This window comes from Corylus avellana, chromosome 10 (assembly GCF_965113065.1).
Source record: "Corylus avellana chromosome 10, dhCorAvel1.hap1.2, whole genome shotgun sequence".
Lineage (NCBI taxonomy): Eukaryota > Viridiplantae > Streptophyta > Magnoliopsida > Fagales > Betulaceae > Corylus > Corylus avellana.
The window spans coordinates 1,091,252-1,103,272 of record NC_142499.1 but is presented as its reverse complement, the minus strand read 5'-3'; positions in this window follow the sequence as shown (position 1 = coordinate 1,103,272).

The following is a 12,021-nucleotide window of genomic DNA, read 5'->3' as shown; positions in this document are numbered from 1 at the left end:
GACATCGCAATGGAGTTCCTCTTTAATAGCAAGGTGAAGTTGATTTTAATGCAATCTTTTCTGTTATGGTTTTCAAGTTTTCTTATTGTTGTTATTATTGTAGACATGCATTATTTTAAAGAAGTCTAACAGTAGACTGCTTAAAAAATTATTTTTTAACTATCTCTTTTTGACACTCGTATTAAATTAAATATTAAAAAATAATATCTTTTTTATTTTAAATAAAATAGATAAAAATTATTTTATAACTAAAATCTTAATTTTACTTTAGTTAGTTTATGATATCACTCATTAAAATTTTTTAATAATTTATTTATTAAAAAAAATTTAGTACTATCTTGACTGTTAACTTTTAATCCCACCCTCTTTTCTTTGTATTTAACTTATTTTATTAATGAAATTTTATCTTATCTATAAAAAGAAAAACATCAGAGTTATGTATACGCAAGTGGTAGGGGAAAATGGTAATATTACTAGGCACGGCGTGTGAAGCGTCGAGGCAGGGCCCAACCACGTGAGTGAACTGAAGATCAAAGAGGTTGACGTGGCATCGCAACCATGACGCTTGGCACGTGGGGGCTCGTTGAAAGTCGAAAATGGGGCTCGTTTGGACGGTGTCTGTGCACCCGCTAGGATTGGCGACGTGATCGAGGGGGCTGGGTCTATTACTCTATTTTCTTTTTCACACCTAAGCACGTCAGTGACGCCGTCTGTGGTCCCCTTTTACTAAGGGCTGGGTCTATTATTTGTGTGGACTTCCGACTCTTTCCCCATCGCATTGAAGCACGTTAGTGACGCCGTTTGTGGTCCCCTTTTAATGAGGCACGCTTATCTAACCGGAGGTTGGTGGTGTTAATTGGATTTAGTGCGTATGGTTTCAGGAAGTTATGATTCTTATCAGATGGCTCTCAGACTTTTATGTGTGCTAATAGTGACGCTTTACCCCGCTAATTATTGGTGATCAGCCTATTGATGAGAGCGTATATTAAAATATGTCATATTTATTTATTTTCTTTTTGCTTCGTTCAAAATTCTGCATGGCGCATGCAACTTTCTTTTCTTATTGTCATACGTAAAACAACTTTTTAAAGCTTACTACAAAAAGTTCAAAACTTTAGCCATCTTTGTAAAAAGTCAGGCTGGCCTGCCGTGGCCTTCTATTCACACTTATTATTATTATTATTATTATTATTATTTACAGAGTTAAAAAAAATTTATAAGTTATTCAATTAATGTATTTAAGGGGAGGGAAAGCGATAGAAGTTTGAATTAGTAACTTTTGTTTCATAAATCATGATCTCCAGCAGATTAAACTACTAATTTGAGACAATTAATATATTTATTCATTGTATAAAGTAAAGAGTAATGCTATGACCTTTTTTTTTTCTTTTCGACATATTCGCATAAGGGGGGAGGAGGATTCGAATTAGTGACCTCTATTTTATTAGGTATGGTCCCAACCTATTGAACTACTTTTTGGGGACACTATGAACTAAATTTTTATCTTATAATTATTCCACAATATTAATGAACGAGTCTCAACTTTTAAAAGAAATATATTTAAAAATTAGTTGAAACTATTATTTTTATTTCACTTTACTAATATAACACTGTCAATTAGTTCTCCTTAAAAAAAATAAAATTCAATAACTAATTGACAATATTAAACCAACAAAGTATGATAAATAACATTAATCATATTTTATATATATAATCTAAAACATATTGTAAACTGAAAATGACCATGATTAAAGTTTGGTTTTAAAGCACAAGCGGTCATTAAACACTTGAAACTCATCTCCCGCATGATCGAAACTAAAGGCGGAAATTACGATGAGATGGTCAACTACAATCAAGCGGTGGTAAATAAGAGCTTATAAGCAGCAGCTACACATGAGGTAGCGGATCTGATTTCAAGAAGGTCGCGTAACCGTTCAATATTTGCTTGTCGATCCGTAACGCCTTGGTTTTCTCTTTTTCTCTTTATTCGTTGGGTGACATCACTGATCTGTCGGTCACAACTACCTCTCGTGACTCTCGAGCCCAAAGCGAATCTTTCCTCTCTTTTTTTTTTTTTTTTCTTTTTTTGTTTTTTTGGTAACAATCTTTCCTCCTCTTTTGGTTTTTCTTGACTGTTCTGTTTCGAGAGGGGATGGTACAGTATGCAACCAAGGAACGTGTTGTTCGTGACATGGGGTTCAAATTCCGACGCGTGTAAGGTGAGAAGACAGCTCGGTCCTTCTGTTGCGCTTGTTCCATTGGCTAGTTTGTTCACGAACTCTGACGTGCCAGTTTTGTCGCTTCAACTTTTCACTTTCTGTGTTTGAGTCTGCATGAAGCAGGGGCCACTTTTTTTTTTTTTTTAAAGCATTTCTCGTGTCTCCAACTACTTTAACAACCAACAACCTCGGACTGAGATTTCCTACAATTAAATTTTCTTTTTTCAGTTTTGTCTTATCTTTAAAAGTTATAATTTAAAAGTATTTTTGTCTTCTCACTTTTTAAGTAAATAAAAATATTTTTTTAATATAACTAACTGAATATTATCTAATTTATTTTTATTAGAAATGATCATATTTTATTAATTTCAAATAAGAACTTATGCGACTACTTATAAAAAATGTTAGTCACATATATACTTTTACATTAAAAAACTAATTAAATTATAATTAAAACTTCTTGAAATTATTTATAAAATTAAATCTCACGTGATAAAAACTTTATAACTTAATACTTATAAACTCTTTTATAATCTGTTCACTTTATTTATATATATTAATTTGGGACTAGAATGTTATGATACGGATTTCATAACCTCAAGTTAGGTAGGTGGAACTTTGATTCCAATTATACATAATAAATAAATAAGGTATTTTAAAATTTTGCAGTTCAATGGATGGCATGGCAGAATGTGCCATGTGTTGTGTGGCAAAAAATTACAAATTTGGCAATTATAAAAGTCTGCAGTTCCACGCTTGGATTTTGTGATACCATAAAGGGCAAAGCAACTGAAGTCTGAAGTTGCCATGCATTGGTTCCGAACAGAAAAAGGTCTCATAAAGTTTTTTTTATTTTTTTATTTTTTTAAAAAGTGATCACATGCATACAGGGTAAAACTGTATTTTTATGGGTGTTTTATATTTTAAATTATTTGTTAATATTTTTTACTTGATAACAAAAAATAAAAGATAGTAAGTGAAGTCCTTAAGAAAAACCATAAGGGGTGGTTTAGTAGCCTCATTACAATTCTTACGTAGTTAGGTAAATAATATAGTATGAATTCGATTCTCACAATAAGAATCCTTATATTTGAATAACGTAAACTATCTTAAATCTCATTGAGGTCATGCGCTAAATTTTTTTAATAGAAAAAAAAAAAAAAAAGTCATTACCAAACATATGACCTACTTCGTTGACATATTTCCTACTAGTAATAGACTTTTACTTTAGAGTTTTCTCTTTTTACTTTTTGGTAATAGAGTCAATCCAGTTTTTTACCGTTATAACTGCTATAATAATTGTTGTGACAAATTAATATTTGGGATTGCGAATAAGTAGAACATAATAGAATAAAGAGAGCCTCTACTATGCGGTTAGACCTTAAAAATGGTGTTTTGCAACATCCAATCTCCTTGTGACACATCATCCAATTAAGAAAAATGCAAAAAATGAAAATGAGAACACCCACATCAAATCAAAATGAGAAAGATAAAAATAAAATAAAAAAATCGTAGCCGGCAATGCCAGACCCTTGAGACCCAGGCCAGCGAGAACCACGACGAGGTTTGGTGAGACCCACGACGCCGTGGGTCTCGCCTCAAACCTTTCTTCATCGCCGGCCAAACCCAACCGGAAAACGCAAACCCAACCATCTCTGGCCAATTTTTCTGTAAAACCTAGCCTCAAAATCGGATTATAATGCCTCAAAACTTATTTTTGGATTCAATACTAAATCATATATAGAGGGGGAAGGTTAACCTTTTAAGCATTTTATCACCCTAAAGGCCGGAGAAGAAGACTCTCGGCACCGGAGACGGTGACTCTCGACACCGAAGAGGGTGACCCAGACAACCCCAGCGCTGTTTCAGAAGATCCAACGCCATTTCTTCTTCTCTGCCAGACCCACGGCCATTTCTTCTTTCTCTACCAGACCCACACCATTTATTCTCTCTTTTATTCTTTCTCCTTCTTTCTCTCTTTTCTTTCTTTCTCTTTTTTTCATTCGGTGTATTTGGTTGTTAGTTAAGTTTGTGCACTTAGCTTAGGTGGCAGTAGTTGATTGGGGGCTGCAAAAGTGAGGTTTTGCAACCTGACTGCATAGTAGGTTTTTCCTAGAATAAAATAAGCGAATAACATATAATAGTAAAATTATGTAGCTTATATTTATGAGCGAAGACCAAAAAAAAAAAAAAAAAAAAAAAAAAAAAAAAAACTATCAAAGATGAAATATAAATACTAGTGAAGAGAAAACTACTTAAACCTCAAAATCCCAGACATCCAAAGCCTCTCACTCAAACAAAAGGAAGCTACAAAAAGAAAACCTTTTCCAACCCTATAGTGGAATAACTTTATTACAAGGAAAAAAGGTTAAATTAGTCCCTATAGTTTAAGATTTTGAAAAATAGCTTATTGGGGTTTAAAAAAAATACCTAAATACTCTTTAGGGTGAGAACCAAAAAAAAAATCTTTTCCGTTAGAAAAGTTGACAAAAATTCATTAATGTCAACATCAACGCCAATCAAATTTTGACATATGTCACTTATATAAAAAAATAAAATAAAAAAATGAAGTGATAATAATAAAAAATAGATTTTTGCCCTTATAAAAGTTTGACAAGATTTTCTTCAAATGCTATACAGCCTATACTTAACCTTTTTTTGTTCGTTCTTCTTTGTTTATGAAATGAAATGGCTCATCTTGAGCCGCTGGTTACCATTTGTTACCCCAACCAATTCCTAAGAATTGAAGGGGATTTCAATTCCCACATCTACGAATTCAAATTCTTTATAATTATATATTTGAATTGCATGTAATATAAGTGAGATAATTGTGAGAAAGCTATTTATTTAGACAAGTGTTTGAATGGTTTAAAATTTATTTGAACACTTTAAAATTTATTTAGAGACGTGAATTCTATAAAATTTTCTTATAGTTATTTGTCAGGAGAATTGCTATTAATTATTGAAAATCATAATGTTATAGTTTTACTGTTACTGAAAATCCTGTTCCGACAGGTACCTGGTCACTTCTTTCTAGGAGATTGAAAAAGGTAAATATTAATTTCGAAAAGCCAGTCATCCCATTCTACGAAATACCAATGATATGATGTGACGTTATATTTCAACCATTTGTTTGTTACATTTTTTTTTTTATCTTTTATTTTTATTTATAAAATAAAAATAATAACAACAAATAAAATATAAAAATCATACAGTTTTTTAGCATGGACCATCACCTCCAAAAGGCTAAAAAATATATACCTCGTTTAGCAATTCATTTTTTTCTCTCAACTCTTACACCATTTCTCTAAAAAAATTTAATATAAAAAAAAAATTATATCACATTATTTATTTTGTCTTATTATTTAAATACAAAAATTGATACAAAATAAAAATTTTTAATTAAAAGAATTTAAAATTTTATATCACTTCAATCATTTTCGGCAACGCTAATGGGGCAATAATATTTTGTCAAACAGGATCATTGACAAAATCACCATGAAATGTATGTGCTTTAAACATGTCAATGATTTGACTGCTATATTATATAGAGGGACAAAACAGGGCCAAAAAGACCATCTTTGAAACTTGTGCTCATTTATATGTTATACAGGATTATTAATCATTTGAATGAATCAACTAAAGAGTTATGGATCGGTCTTCGAGCCCATCTTTCAGTTTTTTAATATGATAAACTTTTAAGATAAGTAGTAATTTAATATGGTATTATAGTTAATTTTGAGATTAAATTTTGACTCTATCAATTTACCTTATATTTAAATTAAATATTTTACATATTGAGTCTCATCTATTAAATGAAGTTTAAACTCACACGTAAGAAGAATGTTAAAGTATTGATTAAATGATTAAATTTACCTTTTTCTATCAGCTTAAATTTTTGGAATAAATGATGATTTAACATGCTATCAAAGTCAGAAGTCCTGAGTTCAAACTCTGACTCCGTCAATTCACTCCCATTTAAATTAAATATTCTACTTATTATAGTAAGAGAGTTTGAGCCAACACGAGCAGTGGGGTGTCAAATTAATGGTATTTAAATTAAATATTAAATATTCTACGTGTGGGGCCTCATCTATTAAAAGTGAGTTTGAGCCCACACGTGAGAAAAGTGTTAAGGTAAGGATTAAATAATTAAATTTACCTCTTCTTATTAGCTTAAGATTTTGGAATAAGTACTTTTAGTACCTAAAAAGTTATGCCAAACAAAAACTGTCATGTTTGGTAAAAAATTTCAAAATTATTTTTTTGACTTTTTAACTCTAAAAATGATCAAAACACATTTTTGACAAAAGATTAAAAATAAAACTTTTATAAAAAAAGTACTTTTTAACTTAAAAACTATATTTTTTAAATACAATCAAAAACATACATGCGCTTAATAAAGTTCTCTTATATATATATATATATATATATATAGCATTTAGATATTCATGTTCATTCCTCTATTATCCAATATCAATTATGAAAGTGGACCATCTAAAGTCAAGATGTTATTGTAGCCTCACCAAATTAGCTATTTTGGTGAGACAAATTGCCGAAAACGACAAAAAAAGTCTCCCAACTTCTTTTGGTGAGTGAATCCAAACAATAAAATATCAATACATTCTCTGCCCTCCCTTTTTTTTTCCTATATTTTTTTTCTTTGTTATTCTCCAGTCTTCTCTCTCTGTTTATAAAGGTTTTGGGTTTTCTTTGGTGTCTTTAGCTGATTCGGCTGAATGTTGGTATAGTCACTTGATATCATATTTTGGCAAATTCCCAATATCATATTTTGGCAAATCTTTGGCAAATGCCCAGTATCCTATTTTGCAGAAACAGTGTCTTTATGTTTCTATCTACCTTGTGTTGTTGAGGTGATTTTAAACGAGATAGAACATTGAAAATTGGGGGAATTTCAATACCTTGTCTTCATCCATTGTGATTCTTAGCAGGGAGATATGTTCTACACAAATATTTTACAGGGAAATTCTATCCTGGACAATACATTTTTGGGGGAATCTCAACTAGTATTAATTTTTTTTATCACTCTAAAAAATGTGTCGTTTAGAAAAAGACAAATATTCAAAAATATCATTGTTAGAAAAATATGTTTTCTTTTCTAATCTGATGTCCATGACGGTCTACACTTATTCCATAAGGCGCTCCCTCCGTAATTCAAACTCAAGATGTGGTGCTTGGTTGTGATGCCAAATAATACAAATTTATGGTATAACTCATTATTTAAAACTGACTTGCAATAGGATGGTGACCAGAAGTTTATATACACATTATTAAGATTATACTTAAGTCATGTAGAACTTTTATGATTGTAATATATCATTTCGTATCAGAGACAAGTTCCACGTTGAGTATGTGATCGAGCGTAGTTTGTCAAATATTGAATCGAATGTGTTACAGCTTTGCGGTCAAGTCACGAAAGGATTTTACAATCATAAGTGTCCTACACGAGTTAAGTACAATCTTAATCATATGAATATAAATTATTTGGCACCATTCCGTTGCAAGCCAATTTTCAAATGTGAATATTATTTGTTATCAGAGCCAAATTATGTTATGATCTTTAAGTGTTCCACGTAGATTAAATACAATCTTAACTATGTGTATATAAATTATTAAGGACTACGACTCATGAAACTATGTTATGTGGAACACTTAAGATTTTACATAGTTAAAAACTTATAACATTAATTTTAAAAGCCACATTAATTTTAGAGAGTACAAAAGAGGACTTATAAGATTACTCATAAAAGATAGTTATCGTGACATGACAAAACACTAATTTTCTGCGGTGCGCCTTTCTTTGTTTCGAGATGACTAATGGGCCGACCCACCTAACTTACATAGACTTGTGGTTTTGGGCTCAGTTGTTGACGGTTCTCTCTGAGGCGGGTGTATCAGGTTGAAAAAGTTTCCATTTGAGAGGAAAGGTGGTTGTATTACTAACAAGTGCCAACTTATCAGAAAAAATAAAATAAAATAATTTATTTGGTAGCTGTAGAAAGCATCATATTGCTTTTTTTTATTTGTTTTTTGGAAGAAGCATCTGAGATCAGTGATTGACACGAGGCTTAATGGGGATTACATGAATGTTTGGTGGGTTTGCTTCTATATATATATACATAATTCCACTTTTGAATTTGATATATATATATTCTGAGCTGATTAAATATTTTATTAAAAATTGAAGAAGAAAGCAAGAATATAACATGTCAAGGAAGGAATCATTTTTGCTTTTTACATCATGGGAATAATAAAAAGTTACCATTATGAAAAGTTTGACAATTAAGTGCACCTAGCGACCTGTGCTGCCGGGCATAATCACACTGCTCACCTTCCTCTCTCTCTTCAGTTTGATTACATGTAGAGAAAAGAGAAGAGAAATGATAGATATGGATAGTGGATATGATGCACTCCATACAATGAGATAATTGTTTTGTACTAAGATTTAAGAGAGAGAGAGAGAGAGATGCTTGAGGCTCTTCTTTCTAAAACTGAGTACACGAGACCACAATAAGACCTTTGACCATTTTCAGCAGAGTAAGTAAAATGATTATATTAACTAAATTTAGCTAAGATTTATCCTTTTTCATCTCTAAAACGAGTAGTTAGAGGCTAGTTAAATTATATTTGGTGTTATAGTGAATACCAATCTTATGCTATTTAATGTAACATACTAGATACTTTCTTTAATATTTTCTCCCTTCTCTCTTCCTCTAAGAGGTCACATTGGCAAGAATATAATAACAAATAATATTTTTTTTAAAACAGAAAAGATAATAAATAACTTGTTAGAGCTTGTATTAAAAAGGAGTAGATAAAATAGAAAATGGTGTTTTTTTATTATGTATTTTACATCTTATTGCTTCTAACTCTGTCCTACTTTCTTATTTGTTAGGATTGGAGATAGACTTTTGAGTGTCTCTAAGTATATCTTTTCCCAATATAGGGTCATACTTTTTTTTCCTAATTATTATTCTAGTTGTACTTACACCCTTAAACTTTAACTTAGTGTAACCTGTCTTTATATTTTATAAGCAAGATCGGAACTAGTATTTTTAGTTTGAGGAAAAAAATTAAAAAATAAATAAATTTGGAGGGGCATATTCTAATTTTAAAAAAAATTCTGAAGGCATTTTTTTAAAATGGAAACATAGAGTTTGGGGGGCACGGGGGCATGTAGTTTCGTCCCAGTTCATAAGCTATTATTTTGTTTCGAGTGAGTCCTTGGGTCGGTTTGGACCGTCAACTTTGGATGGAATCCTTCAACACGTGCACGTCATGTGACATCAAGCCATATGACATGACAAAAATGTCCCCAAGGCTAGGGTAAAAGGGTTAACATATAATTTTTTTTTTTCAAGTCCTTTTGAAACTATAAATCTCATTCTAGCTAACGAAGCTCCACGCACTATCAAGCCCACCACCAATTTTGGTTGATTAGTACCGACGGAGGCGCCATCTCGGATCTCTAACCTTTGAAGACTCCAACTCATTATTTTGATGTGTAATATTTTCGTCTTATATTGAGAAGATAAGAAGTAACTCAAATAGATTTTGTGACTTATAAAAATTCTAACGAGTGCTAAGTTTTACATTATCTAATTATTAAGTAAAACTAAATTTATAAAAATCGCCATATTGAGATGATAATTAGCATTTTTTTCCTACATCACGACCCACGGCTTTAGTCCTATCGATACCTCACCGTCTGCCATGCTTTTTTTGAAATGATGTAAAGGAGGGTGTACACTTTGACACTTTCTTTGGTTCATATAAGACAATTTGCCGACCAAGAAAAAAAAAAAACAGAAAACAGAAATTTCACAACAAAACAACCTACTTGGAACTCGAACCCACTAGCAATGTAACAAGAAGACACAAAAGCCCCTTCTTCACAAAAATTGTTGGTATAATAGTTGAACAGTCATATGGCACTCAGTTTCATGTAACGCTGAGAAAAAGCCCCTTCTTCACGAGATAGTCATAGCCGCTTCTACAGCATCTATTTGGCCGGAGGAATGTGTGCATGTTTGAATCTCTTGAAGTTCTTTCAAGTATCAAACACACATAATATAAAATCAATTATATTATGTGGGTTTTTTTTTTTTTTTTTGTTAGCAATTAATCAAAAGGAAAGAGTTATATATATATATATATATATATATATATATATATATATAGGAGATTCTTCACACTATTACTATTGATCCTAAACAGAGAAATGACGAGAAAGAAGTTGAGAATGCTTCCAAATACGAGAATAATTGATATACCAAAATTTAAACAAAAAATGTGCCTGATCTAAATCCTATGGGACCAAGATTTCATGCAATTGAGAATCTTACTATTAGTCTTGCTTTCTGATACGGATATATGAGAGAGAACTTTCCTATTCAATTAAGGAGCCCATCTGAGTCATCTGACCAATCATCCTGCACGGCCAAAGCTCCCTTATTTGGACAAAAAGTCTCTCTCACAACTCTCCTGCAATTTTACTTGTTCCTTCCTCTTCCTCTTAGAGATTATTATAGGAGGTGTCCCTCGAATTGAGCCCACAACTATCCCATCTTATCTTATCATATGTATTATTGGAGGGACCACTCAATTGTACATCCATCAAGGCCTGCAATTTTTTTTGTCCTCCTCTTCTAAATCCGGATTTCTGGCATTCAAGATTTTTTTATTTTTTTTTTTAGAAAAAGAAAATCAAATAGGAAAAAGGGAATAATTGATAAAAAAAAAAAAAACCGAAAAAGAGTGGGGTGGGCTCTCCTACAGGTTACAACAAACCTCAACACGAAAATTAATAGTGCAAGTAAACAGAACAACGTAGAAAATGAGCTAAATAAATAGTCTAGTCCTCTCAAAAGGGCCGCATAAAATGGTTTTGAAGTCAAAAGGAGTACATGAAAAATCACAAACCTCTCAAAAAGTTCATAAACTCTAATTACAGTGTAAGAACCTCAAGATGTTTAAATTGCTAGCAAATATCCAATTACCGATCACTTGTTCTAAGTAACCCCTCATCTATCCGGGACAAATAAGTCCTACAACCCTAATACCCTATCTCTATAAAAATGGTTCAATTGCTAACTATTCCAACACCTTAAGTGCAGAAATCTGCATTCTTTCTCTCTCCACTCGTTGATACAGTGCTTGCTTCTTTTACTGCACAATGCAGGACAAGAAGCCATAGATAAAAGTTTGAAGAGACAAAGATGACAAAAGCTGCCACTCTCACCACCTCCTTTACTCATTTTGTCTATGCATTTGACAAATGCGCAAAACAAAGCAAATGAAATTATGAAAAAAAGCTTCCTCAACTACCAAGCTAAAAAAACAAAAAAAGGCGCAAGTGCGGTCAAGCATGCATGAACGGACCCTTGGATGCATTGAATGCGAAGTCAAGCACGGACTCCTTTGCCGTCAATCAGTCATCAAGAGTAAGGTGAGTATCAGTCAAAACGGTCCAGTTTTAGCACTTATTGGTTATTAACCGATAATTTTCAGTTAAATGATTTCTTAACCGATAAGAATTTTAACCGAAATTATCGGTTATAACGGTACATGGTTAAACGGTTCGGTTAAACCGGTTAACCGATTATAAATCTCACATTCTTCAGTGTTCTTTACTTCTCTAACCCCCAAGCATCAAAAGGCAAAAACTCTTACTTGAATTGAATCTTTGATGCTAAAAGAGACGTATGTGAGAACAGATGGGGGTGGATGTTGCGAGAACTAGAAAGAGAAAAAAAAAAATAGGGAAGAAACCCATTCTCCT